Here is a 12,820-nt window from a genome sequence, read left to right as displayed (position 1 = left end):
TGATGGGGGTTGAGCTGACGATATAGGTCATCATGTCGAAAGCTCTTCTGGAGTAGTTTTGATTAGGAGATTGGCAGATGATCGACCAGTTAACGATCTCATGCAGGAGTTGGATATGGGGAGCAAGATTGGCGTTAAGGCCATGATTTTCCACCGGTGTTTCGGATCCGGAGAATAGTTCAGCGTAATCAACAGCTGCCCTGCCCACCCTTGAAGGAAAGTCCGAGAACCCCTCGGTCAGAAGATTGAACATCCTGGCGAGTCCGCTCTCAAGGAGAACGATGACATTGTTTTTCACGGTGGATACAATGGCACCGTTGAGCATATATGCATTGTTGAAAAATTCCAGTACCTCTGGAATAAATAGAGGTCCGGATTCTTCTAGGAAATCACGAAGTCCGGTTTCGTCTAGGGATTCAAAGATTAGTTTCCTTGTTTTGACGTCTTCCATGTCGAGTACAGAATCGAAATCAATGCAAAGATAGTTTCTGAGAGTGCGATGAGACATTTTTCAGATCTTGCTTAGAGAGATAGAGATTTAAAATATGTTGTTTTGAAGTGTGTTGGGATGAAATGGAGAGGTTTCTTAAATAGATTTGAAATGGGAGGGAAAGTAAGAGCATTTAATGTTAATATTCCTTTTTGTCTCATTAATGTTAGGAATATTTATGTTTTCAAAACGCCTTGGGAAGTGGCGTTTTTGACCGGTTACGGAGACCGAGGCTGAGAATCTAGTTGGGAACTAACTAAGTTTGTGTAATTTCCCATGCTGTTGGAATTCAAAGTTACTAGATTTTCATTAATGAAAAGTGGATTACATTGAACCGAGAGGAAACGTAAATTAGACCGAGAGGAATCATAATCGAGTAGGATAAAAATACAACTGGTGCGTGAGGCAAAATGACCGGTTGTCCGAAGGAGTGACTAATTGCCGGAGGAGGTGAGGTGTTTGTTCTTCTTCTTCCAAGCTTTCTCAAACCGCTCATAGAAGGAATCAGCGGAATCCCTGGTCAAGACCCAGAATTGGTTCAGCCCTTCGCCTGGACAGAGCGGAACCCCGAGTTCGATAAGTAGAGAGTTGATTTTAGGAATGAAGCTGGTATGACGGGTATTGATCATCCAGATCAAGATGTCAAACAGCAGCTTAGACCAATTGACCGGAGTATCGGTTGTGATGATGGTCATGGTGTTGAAGACTGTGGTGCAGTAGGTGTTGGTTACATCCTTTCCCAGGATGGCCCTACCGATGATGTGGTTGAGAAGCTGATATTCAACCCTCAATGATGACCGAGCTCCGTGGTCATCGACCGGAGAGTTGGAGCGAGAGAATTCCAAATATATCTCGGCTTTCTGTTCAGTCGAGACATTTAGGTCAGTAAGACCTTCCTTCGGAAGGTCGAAGCACCGAGCGAAATCTCGCTCAGAGAAGTCAAACATCGTTCCTCTTACCCTAGATTGGATAAGGGTATCAAAGAATGGCGTACCACAGAAGACTCTAGCATTATGGAAAAATTCAGTTACGGTCTCAGGAAAGATAACATGTTTGTCATCTAGGAAAGACTTCAGACCGATACTTTCCAGGGACTTAATCATTTTAAAGATCTCGTAGTGTTGTGTCCCATGTGTCGAGTCAAAATCAACTTGAAGGATAATTTGGAACTGAGACATTTTTGTCTTAGTGAGATGATGGGTTGATATTGTGGATATTTGTCCGATGTTCATCTAACTTATATATTAGTTGAAGGGTGATGTACATGAATAGTATTATCCAGAGGGTAGCAGGTAATTTAGTTTATTAACCATAGGATAAAACATCTTGCATGAATTAGGTATGTTTTACAGTCTAAGGGTGTGAGTCATAGGTCTGGACGGTGAGAGATATCATATCTTCACGTCTTTTGAGGCATGACTGCTTTGTTTTGAAAAGGTATCTTGTTAGAACAGATACGTCTAAACACAGACAATTGTTCCATTTTTGTAAGGAAGCCAAATATTTCTGAATATATTATATTCAAACCGGCTGGTTTTCAGTCATTGGTCCCGATGCAGTTAATTAGTGTAGGTACTAAGTAACTGGTCGGTTTACTGTAACTGATAGACAAAGCGGTTCTTCAATAAATACGATGGTGAATTCAGTTTCCGACATTTTAGGAAGAATTGCCGGCTTTGTCTGTCCGAACCGATTTTTCCCTTTAGAACTCAGAGGTTTAAAAAATGAGTTGATTAATATCGGTTAAACAGAGAATATTTCTGAAATAAGAAAACTTAGCTTCCTGCAGGGGCTTTGTGAAGATATCGGCTACTTGTTGATCAATTAATACATATTCCAGTCGGATATGCTTCTGCAAGACATGTTCCCGAATGAAGTGATGCCTTATGTCGATGTGCTTGGTTCTAGAGTGTAAAACCGGATTGTATGTAATTGCTATGGCACTTGTGTTGTCACAGAAAATAGGAGACTCTTCGGCGGTGATAACGAAGTCCTTTAGTTGTTGTTGAATCAATAGGAGTTGTGAACAACAACTTCCGGCTGTTAGATATTCAGCCTCTGCGGTTGATATAGCAACCGATGTTTGCTTCTTGCTGTTCCAAGAAACAAGCCGATCACCTAGGAATTGGCATGTTCCGTTGGTACTTTTTCTGTCAACTTTACAACCTGCATAGTCTGCGTCAGAATAACTTGTGAGGTTAAAAGATGAGTCCTTTGGATACCACAGACCGACTTTAGGGTTCCCTTTAGATATTTCAGGATTCGTTTAGCGGCTGTATAATGAGACTGTTTAGGATTAGCCTGAAATCTTCCACACACTCCGACTGCAAATAGTATGTCCGGTCTACTTGTTGTCAAGTATAAAAGTGAACCGATGATTCCACGATAGGCGGTCAGGTCTACTCCCTGACCGTCATCATCTTTATCCAGCTTGATTGATGAGCTCATTGGCGTGGCGGCAGATGAGCATGTCTCCATCCCAAATTTCTTTAGAAGTTCCTTTGTGTATTTGGGCTGACTGATGAAAGTTCCTCCTTCGAGTTGTTTAACCTGAAGACCTAGGAAGAAGCTTAATTCTCCCATCATACTCATTTCAAATTTGTTAGTCATCAAGATTGAGAATTTATCACATAGCTTAGGATCGGTTGATCCGAAAATGATATCATCCACATATATTAGAACAAGTAGAATGTGTCCCTTTTCCTCAAATTTAAATAGGGTTTTATCTACTGAACCTATGATAAAATCATGATGTATCAAAAATGCGGTTAATGTATCATACCAAGCTCTAGGAGCTTGTTTTAAACCGTACAGTGCTTTATTTAGACGATATACGTGATTAGGCAGATCATCATTTTAAAAACCGGGTGGTTGCTCAACGTATACTTCTTCACGTAGGTCACCATTTAAAAATGCACTTTTAACATCCATTTGGAAAACTTTAAATTTTTGAATGCAGCAAAGGCTAGAAAAATCCTAATGGCTTCGATTCTAGCTACAGGAGCAAATGATTCTTCAAAATCAATGCCTTCTTCCTGTTTGTATCATTGTGCCACTAATCTAGCTTTGTTCCTCGTAACCGAACCGTCTTCATTGAGTTTATTTCTGAATACCCATCTTGTTCCTATGACCTGTTGATCTTTCGGTCTAGGGACTAGATACCAGACTTTATTACTCTCAAACTAGTTTAACTCTTCTTGGATTGCCAAGATCCAGTCCGGATCCGACAATGCTTCATCCACCCTTTTCGACTTAATCTGGGATATGAAAGCGGAATTAAAGTATTCCTCCAGTTTTTGTCGCCTAGTTTGGACGAGTTTTGAAGGGTCACTTATAATAAGCTTAGGAGGATGATTTGTATTCCTTTTGAGATTCGGTTCAGAAGTGTCTACCAAAAGACCGTTTGTTTGATCAAGACTAGACATATCGGTAGGCTGATCAATAGTGTCAGACCGACTGATTTCCTCAGTTTGAACCGAGGTGTTAGCTTCCTACTGTGTGGCAGCTTGATCCGGCTGGGTTTCAACAACACCCATTTGGTCATGGACAAACCATCTAAAAACCGGAACCTCATCTTCACTATCAGAATGAATATTATTATTTTTCAATATGTTGTGTAGATCAAAGGATGATGTAGTGTTACTTTCAACAGATTCATCGAATACAACATGAAGAGATTCTTCCACGGTTAAAATTCTAGTATTATATACTCTATATGCTTTACTAACTGCTGAGTAACCTAGCATGATCCCAATATCGGATTTTGCATCAAAAGCAGATAAGTAGTTTTTGCCATTAATGTGAATGTAACATTTACAACCGAAAATTTTAAGATACTGAATGTTAGGAATCCTATCAAAATACACTTCATACGGTGTTTTGTTATGAAATTTGTTAATCAAAGACCGGTTTTGTGTATAACATGCAGTATTGATAGCTTCAGCCCAAACTTTCTGACCAACACCCGAATCGGCTATCATAGATCTCGCGGCTTCCTTGAGAGTTCGGTTTCTTCTCTCAACCATGCCGTTCTGTTGAGGAGTTCTACCACTAGACAACTCGTGTCTAATGCCGGATTCATCAAGAAATGCATTTAGAGTACTATTTGTAAATTCGGTTCCTCTATCACTTCTAATGCTGTTTATGCGTGTTGATTTTTCATTTTGTAAACGTTTAAGCAATGTAATTAAATTTGATGCGGTTTCACGTTTAGATGCCAAAAATGTGACCCATGTATACCTAGAATAATCATCAACAACAACCATATTGTAAAGCATACCACCTAGGCTGGTGACCCTAATCGGTCCAAATAAATTCATGTGAAGAAGATCTAAGCATCGGTTAGACTAAATGTGTCCTTTACTCTTAAAGATTGATTTAGTTTGTTTACCCATTTGACATGCTGAACACACCTTATCCTTATTAAATACTATATCAGGAATTCCTTCAACTAGCTTTTTACCACGGATATAGTTTAAGGTTTTGAGATTTAGATGGTTTAGCCTTTTTATGTCATAGCCAGGTTTGATCGGTTTTAGCTACCATGCAAACAGGATGTTCCACTTCATTTCTCTAGTTTACTTTGTATATATTTCCTAACCTATTTCCGGTTAGTAGTGTGTTACCCTGAGAGTTTTTAACTAAGCATGCATGCCTAAGAAATTCTATAGTATATCCAGCATCACACATCTGACTAATACATAGCAGGTTAAAATGTAGATTTTCAACTAGAAGTACATTGTCAATTATTAAATTACCATGGACAATCTTACCCTTGCCCACAGTTCTACCTCTTAATTTGTCACCGAAGACAATCATTGCACAGGTTTCTATTTTGATGTCGGTTAGAAGGTTGATGTTTCCAGTCATGTGTCTGGAGCAACCGCTATCCAGGTACCACTCAGAATTTCCTAGCCGTTTCTTCATATCCTATAAAATATACATATTTACAACCATTTGGTACCCACATTTACTTGGGTCCACAATTGATTAGTCCCTTGGGTATAAGACTTTGATAAGTCGGACAAATTTTCCGGTTATAGTTCTAACTAGTTTTCCTGTACTCGGTCTGACATCTTTCTGTTGTCCTAAGAGTGCCTTATTTTGTTATGGCCTTTGGTTTATTCTATGTGGTCGTGGATCGGTTTGTTTACCTTTTGGCCGGTTGGCTTTCCTTCTCTTAGGATGAAGCCATTTTTCGGAGTCTGTTGGACTTACATAGGTTATTTCTTCTTCCGGTTTTGAGTCACTTTCGTCGGTTGAAGAGCTCTTGACAAATCTTACAAAAGGGAAGATTGTCTTTTGTGAGCTTCATCTTGTCGGAATGGTTCCGGTTGTCAGATTTGTTGTTTTTGTATCCAAGACCAAATTTGCATTTGGGATGTCTTTTATACTTAGACAACTGGTTCACCATTTCACTGGACCTTTTCGATGCGGCTATTCGATACCGGGTTCGTGCATCTACTTCTTCGGTCAACTCTTGAACTAGCTCCTTGAGCTGTTTAGTCTTAGAGGATAGTTCAGGTGCTGCCTCAGTTTCTAAGATTTCATCAGGTTGAATACTATTGGTTTCAGGTTCGAACAGGGTTGGTGCTATGGGTTCGGTTCCAAAGTTAAGTCGGGTTGGTATTAAGGTTAATAGATTCTTGTACTCTACTACCATGTCATTTAGTGCATTAAATAACTCATCTTTAGTAAATTCTTCACAAGAAGTATCAAATACATGTTCTTCGTTTGCCATGAGACAGGTGAGTTCATCATCGCTGTTAATGTGAGCCCATAAACTTCCTCCATCATCGGCTATCAGTGCTTTCTGAACTTCCCTTCCTTCACAGGTTTGTGAATAGTTGTTGTTTCTTTGGTTCTGATCATCCGGTTTCCGGTCATCCCGTCTTGGTTTTCTGCATTCCCACCTGAAATGTCCCAAACAATTGCAATTATAATATCTAATATTAGATTTATCACCGTAGTTATAGTTGTTGTTTGTCGGTTGGATTTTCTTCATGAATCTGCCAAACTTCTATGCAAGCATTGTCATAGCATCCTCAGATTCAGCGGTTTTGATCGGTGCAGGAGCAACCGGTTCCATGGATGTGACTAATGCCTTAGTAGCGGTTGAGGCTGATGCTTCATCTTCAATCCTATATCTCATTTCAAACTCATATGCCTTCAGATCTTCGAATACATCGTGTAGCTTCATCTTGCTTAGGCAGTTTGATTCCCTCATCACCATCGTCTTTATGTTCCATGCACTCGGAAGAGATCTTAAAGCTTTGATGATAGTTTCCTTGTTATCATAATTCTTTCCAAGAGTTGAGAGCTCATTTATCACATTTGTAAACCGGTCACTTTACTCCCTCATGGTTTCTCCTACCTTCATCTTGATGTTTTCAAATTTCTGGGTAGCCACCATTATCTTGTTTCCCTGGTTCTTTCATTTCCCTCATGAAGTTGAATCATCGTTTCTCATACTTCCTTTGAGGTTTTGCAATCTCTGACCTTATAGAAGGTGTTTCTGTCCAAACCGTTGAAGATATGTTTTCTGACGTGATTGTCCAGATTGTTTCTTCTCTTATCCTCAGCTGTTCAATCTTTTCTATCCTTATCAATTATTACCGGTCCTTCAGACAGAATGAGCGACATCTCATCATCCATAGTGATTAGGTGCAAGTGCATGCATATCTTCCAGTTGGCGAAATCATCACCTTCTAGCATTAGAGGCTTCTCGAAAGTCATGCTTGCTTGCTTCGGGTTGCTTGAGTATTGAAACTAACTACTCTGATACCAATTGTTAGGATCTAGATCGTGGGTGGGGAATCGGGGTCTAACCGGTTAGTACTTTCACTCAACGGTTGGCGCTAATCCGGTTAGAGATTAACACCGGGTTTCAATACTACACAAACTGTCACAAACCCTTGAACCGAGTTCAAGTGCGGAAGTGGTTTGTTTTAGGTTGAAGCAACACACACACAGGAAGAATAAAGATAGAATCTGGAGAATATCAGTTTGGAAATTAGGAGGTCGGTTTAAGGTTTAGTGAATCGGTTAGAACGATGTAAGTCAGTTAGTATGAGTCGGTTAGGATATTAAGTCGGTTGGAAAATAGACTTGACAGAAAAAAAAGAACACAAGAAAGGTTTTTATGGATGTTCGGAGATAAAACTCCTACGTCACCCCTTCTCCTCGAAACCGCGAGAAGGATATTCACTAAAGAATACACAAACACAAATACACGATCGAGACTTATTTACTACTCGATAACCACTCTTACAATTCTCACAGAAATTGTAATCACACTTAAGCTCTGAATCTTGTAGAGAGATAAACACACTTAATTTATCTTGTCTTGTATCTTTGTTTTTCGTATCTTGTATGTTTTGCCTCTTAAGCTCCTTTTATAGATGAAATGTGTCAATGGTCACATTTCTTCAACGGATACCTTTAGGGTAATCCTTGAATCTGATTGGTTGAGCAGAGGTTTAGTGTTGCAGTACTAGCGGTTTAATCTTCCAAGGCATAGGTCAAACCGGCTAGGTTTGTCTTTTACTTAATATAGCAACTGTCGGTTGGACAGTTGTCTGCACCTGGAAGGTTGCGCCTCTGACTTATCCCAGAGGGGAAAGATCTCTTAAGGCAATCTTCTACAGCCTGCAGAGTATCATCGGACTTGTATGGATATGACAATGTTACAGTCTGTTCTTTTGGTATCATCTTCCGCAGATACTCAAAGTATCTGTTTGCACCGATTTGTAAACTATACTTAGTTTGATATTCTTCGCTTCTTTCTCTAAGTAGTCTCTTCACCGGTTTTCCGGTTGGATGCATTTCGGTTTAAGATGTCTACCGGTTGTTCATAGCTTCAGGTTAACCGGATAACTTTCTGGTTTTGAATACATCATCTACTTCTTCTTCTAACCGGTTAGATTCTTTGATCGGTTAGATTCTTGACCGGTCAAATTCTTGACCGTTCCTGGTTCTTGACCGTTCCTGCACAGAAAATTTGTTTTGTTAAGTTCTTATTTTTAACCGGTCTAATTTATCTAACACCTTATATAGGAGTAATTAGCCTAAAACCCTAAATTGATTATACATACAGACCCAATCCCATTAATAATTAAATAAACCCTAATGGTATAAAAACAATATAAGAATATAATATATTATATTATATAATATAATAATATATCAATATAATATATTATTATATTATTTACACTAACAACAATAAAGGCCTACAACTTTCAATTTTTTGACAATCAATACTTAAACTCACAGGTTTTGTATGCTTTCTGGCTTTTACTCATTTGATTTAATCAAAACTAGGGTTTGTCTAGCTTTAATTTTGACTCATTTCGGATTCTCACCGATTTTTTTGTTTCTTTAATGAAATGATTTTAAGTCGTGATCAAAAAATTAATTAAAGAATAATACATGATTTCAATTCAAATAAACTCTTACTTCTTCTCTTATGCGCTCGTTGTTCGCGATCAAAAGTTGCTCCTCCTCCGTTGAGATCTCTGTGTGTTCATTGCTGGTTTATAACACAAGGAATTCTTTATTAAATTTTTGTACCTCAAATTGTCTACATTTAGTTTCTATTTTCATTACCCAGTTGACCATTCTCGTCACATTTTTTATTATGAGTAATTATCTAAAAGCTAAAATTAATTAATTGTCTTAAAATGATTTATTAATATTAACTATTTTTTTAAAATGATTTATATTACAAGAATCACAAAAAGTGTGATTTCAAATAATTATGCAATGAAGCACAAATATTATATTTCAATTACATTAATATATATATATATATATATATATATCATATTTTTTTTTATTTTGCTAGGATCTAAACATTTAATTTTTTGTTTTGTTTTGCAAATAAAATTTTAGGGATAGGACAAAGAGTGAGAAAAAATTGACAGGAATATGTAGGGAAATGACGTGTCATCCTTCTATTTGATTGAAAATTTTTAAATTCTCTCTCCTATTACATTTTCAATCCAATAAAGAGTTGAAACATCATTTCCCTACATATTCCTGTCAATTCTTTCCCTCTATCTATTATTTCCCTATATATATATTGTTGTTTTTGGTACAATTAAAATCCCACATTGGAAGATGATGAGAGTTGGAGAAGTTTCTTAGTGTATAAAAGAAACTCTCCCCTCTTTGGTTTATTACACCCAATATTTGTTTCTCTTCTTCCTTATTAATTGATAGCCTTAGTTCTCGGAGACGTAGGAAACATTTTGGCCGAACTCCGTTATCAAATTCTATTAGTGTTCTTTCAGTTGTTTTCTTTTTTTGTGTTTCTGTCAGGTTTTCCTAACAAGTGGTATCAGAGCCGAAGGTTCGTCCTTGGCATGGTGGAGTCTTCAAAAGGAGCGTCAACTCCTTCGTCATCCTGGACGAGGACATCGATGTCGAATTTGAAGTTTGTAGTGGAAATCTTTGATGGAACTGGGAATTTTGGCATGTGGCAAGGTGAGGTTCTAGATTGTCTTTTTCAGTAGGGTCTAGATGTTGCTATTGAGGTCGGAAAGCCAAATGATATTGAAGAAAAAGAGTGGAGTATCATTAATCGATTAGCGTGATGAACAATTCGATCGTGCTTGTCTAGAAGTAGAAATATGTTGTGAAGAATGAAACTTCTACACAAAAACTATGGCAAGCATTGGAGGACAAATTTATGAAGAAGAGAGGTCAGAATAAGCTCCTTATGAAGAAACGATTGTTCCGGTTTGATTACCAATCAGGTACTACTATGAATGAACATATTAATAAGTTTAACCAATTAGTAGCAGATCTGTTAAACCTTGATGTTAAGTTTGAGGATGAAGATCTTGCTTTGATGTTGCTATCGTCTCTTCTTGATGAATTTGAACACTTAGAAACAATGTTACTTCATGGGAAGGGAAATGTTTCTTTTGATGTTATAAGTTCTGCTTTATATAGTCATGAATTGAGAAATCAAGACAAAAGGAAAAAGAAAATAGGTACAGCAGATTAAGCATTGATGGTCAGAGGCCGTCAGCAAAGCAAATCAAAAGGGAATGAAGAAGATCCGAAAGTAGAGTTGTCAAAGATGAATGTGTTTTCTGTCGTGAGAAAGGACATTGGAAGATTAACTACCCAATGTTGAAGAAGATAGAGAAAGATTCTGAAGATGCGAATGTTGCATAAAATAAAGGTGTTGCAGATTTTGAATACTCTTTATCGATGTCACACATAACATCATATTCTGAGGCGTGGATATTGGACTCAGCCTACACTTATCATATGACACTAGTTCGAAATTGGTTCTTTGACTTTAAGGAACTTTTTGGTGGAGTTGTTTACATGGGAGGTGCTAGTTCATGTAAAATAAAAAGGATAGGTTCAATCAAGCTGAGAAATGTTGACGGATTCACCAGAATTATCAGAGATGTTCAGTACACACCGAATATGAAAAAGAATCTCATTTCTTTGGGGGCCTTAGAGTCAGAAGGTCTACATGTGAAAATGGAAAATGGAATTCTTAAGGTAACCTCTAGAGCGTTTGTGATGTTGAAAGCTACTAGGAAAAGTAATAATTTGCATTACTATCAAGGTAGTACATGTAATGGGACAACATGTGTTTCAACTTTTGGGAGCAGTAAGGAATTAAAGGCAACAAAGATATGGCATATGCGATTGGGGCATGCTTGTGAGAAATCTATGCAAACTCTTGTCATTCAATGATTGTTGAAAGGTACAAAAGTTTGTAAATTAGATTTTTGTGAACATTGTATTCTGGGAAAACAAAGGCGAGTAAAATTTGACACTACTATCCATAACACCAAGGATATTTTGAATTATGTGCACTCAGATGTCTGAGGACCTGCCAAGACTCCTTCTCTTAGAGGTCAACATTATTTTGTTACTTTTATTGATAATTTTTCTAGAAGAGTATGGGTGTTTACTATGAAGAATAAAGGTGAAGTGTTTACTATGAAGAATACATGATTTTTGTTAAATAAAAAACTCAAGTTGAAGACGAGACAGGAAGAAAGATCAAAATTCTCTAGACTGATAAAGGTGGAGAATACAAGAATGATTCATTCCAGAAGTTATGTGAAAAGTGTGGCATAGTTCGACACTTCACAGTTAGAAAAACACCACAGCAGAATGGAGTATCGGAACGTATGAATAGGACATTGGTGGAGAAAGTTCGATGTATGTTGTCTAATGCTGGGTTAGACAAGAAATTTTGGGCAGAAGTTGTGTCATACACTCAACATTTGGTAAATCGCATACCACCATATGCACTTGGTGGCAAGACTCCATTAAAGGTATGGTCTGGAAAACCTGGAACTGATTATTATTTTTTGCATATTTTTGGTTCTACTGTATATTATCATTTAGTTGAATCAAAGTTGGATCCACGAGAAAAGAAGGCTCTTTTTATGGGATTTATTATGGGAGTTAAAGAATATCGCCTCTAGTGTTTGGATGCAAAGAAAACCATTATCAGTAGAGATGTTACTTTTGATTATTATTCAATGTTGAATAAAGTAACACCAGACACGATTGATTGTACTCCGCAACAGGTGGAGTTTGAGCAGATAAAGATAAGCCCAACTATAAGTGACTCTCCGACGATAGACGAAGAGTTAAATGAGGAAGAGGTTCTAGCTCAAGAACCTTCAGAACAACGTGAATCAATTTTTTAAACAAACCAAGACGAGCTATTCAAAAACCAGGTCGGTTTGTTGACTTGTCGGCCTATGCACTTCTAGTCATAGATGATACTAAAAATGGAAAAAGGAGAGGTGTTATGGAAGATGAGATGCAATCTATTTAGAAGAATGAGACATGCAGGTTGATGCATCTACGAAAATAGAAGAAGTATATTGGTTGTAAATGGATCTTTGCTAAGAAAGAAAGATTTTCCGAAAAATTTGATATTCGCTACAAGGAAACATTGGTAGCTAAAGAATACGCTCAGAAGGAAGGATTGATTATAATGAGGTACTTTGTCATGTTGTTAAACACTCTTCCATTAAAATTTTGTTGGCCTTGGTAGCGCAGATGAATTTGGAGCTAGCTCAACCAGATGTGAAGACCGTAGACATACACGGTCATTTGAACGTGGAAATCTACATTTATCAACCAGATGGATTCAAAGTTGTTGATAAACAAAATTGAGTTTGCAAGTTGAATAGATCATTGTACAGGTTGAAGCAATTGTCGAGACAATACAAGCGATTTGATAAGTTTATGATGGAGCACAAGTACACAAGAAACAGATTCAATTCATGTGTGTATTTGCGCAAATTGAAAGATGAGTCTTACATTTATCTACTCTTG

Source organism: Impatiens glandulifera, chromosome 4 (assembly GCF_907164915.1).
Source record: "Impatiens glandulifera chromosome 4, dImpGla2.1, whole genome shotgun sequence".
In the NCBI taxonomy this organism is placed as follows: Eukaryota; Viridiplantae; Streptophyta; class Magnoliopsida; order Ericales; family Balsaminaceae; genus Impatiens; species Impatiens glandulifera.
This window is presented reverse-complemented; position numbering follows the sequence as displayed.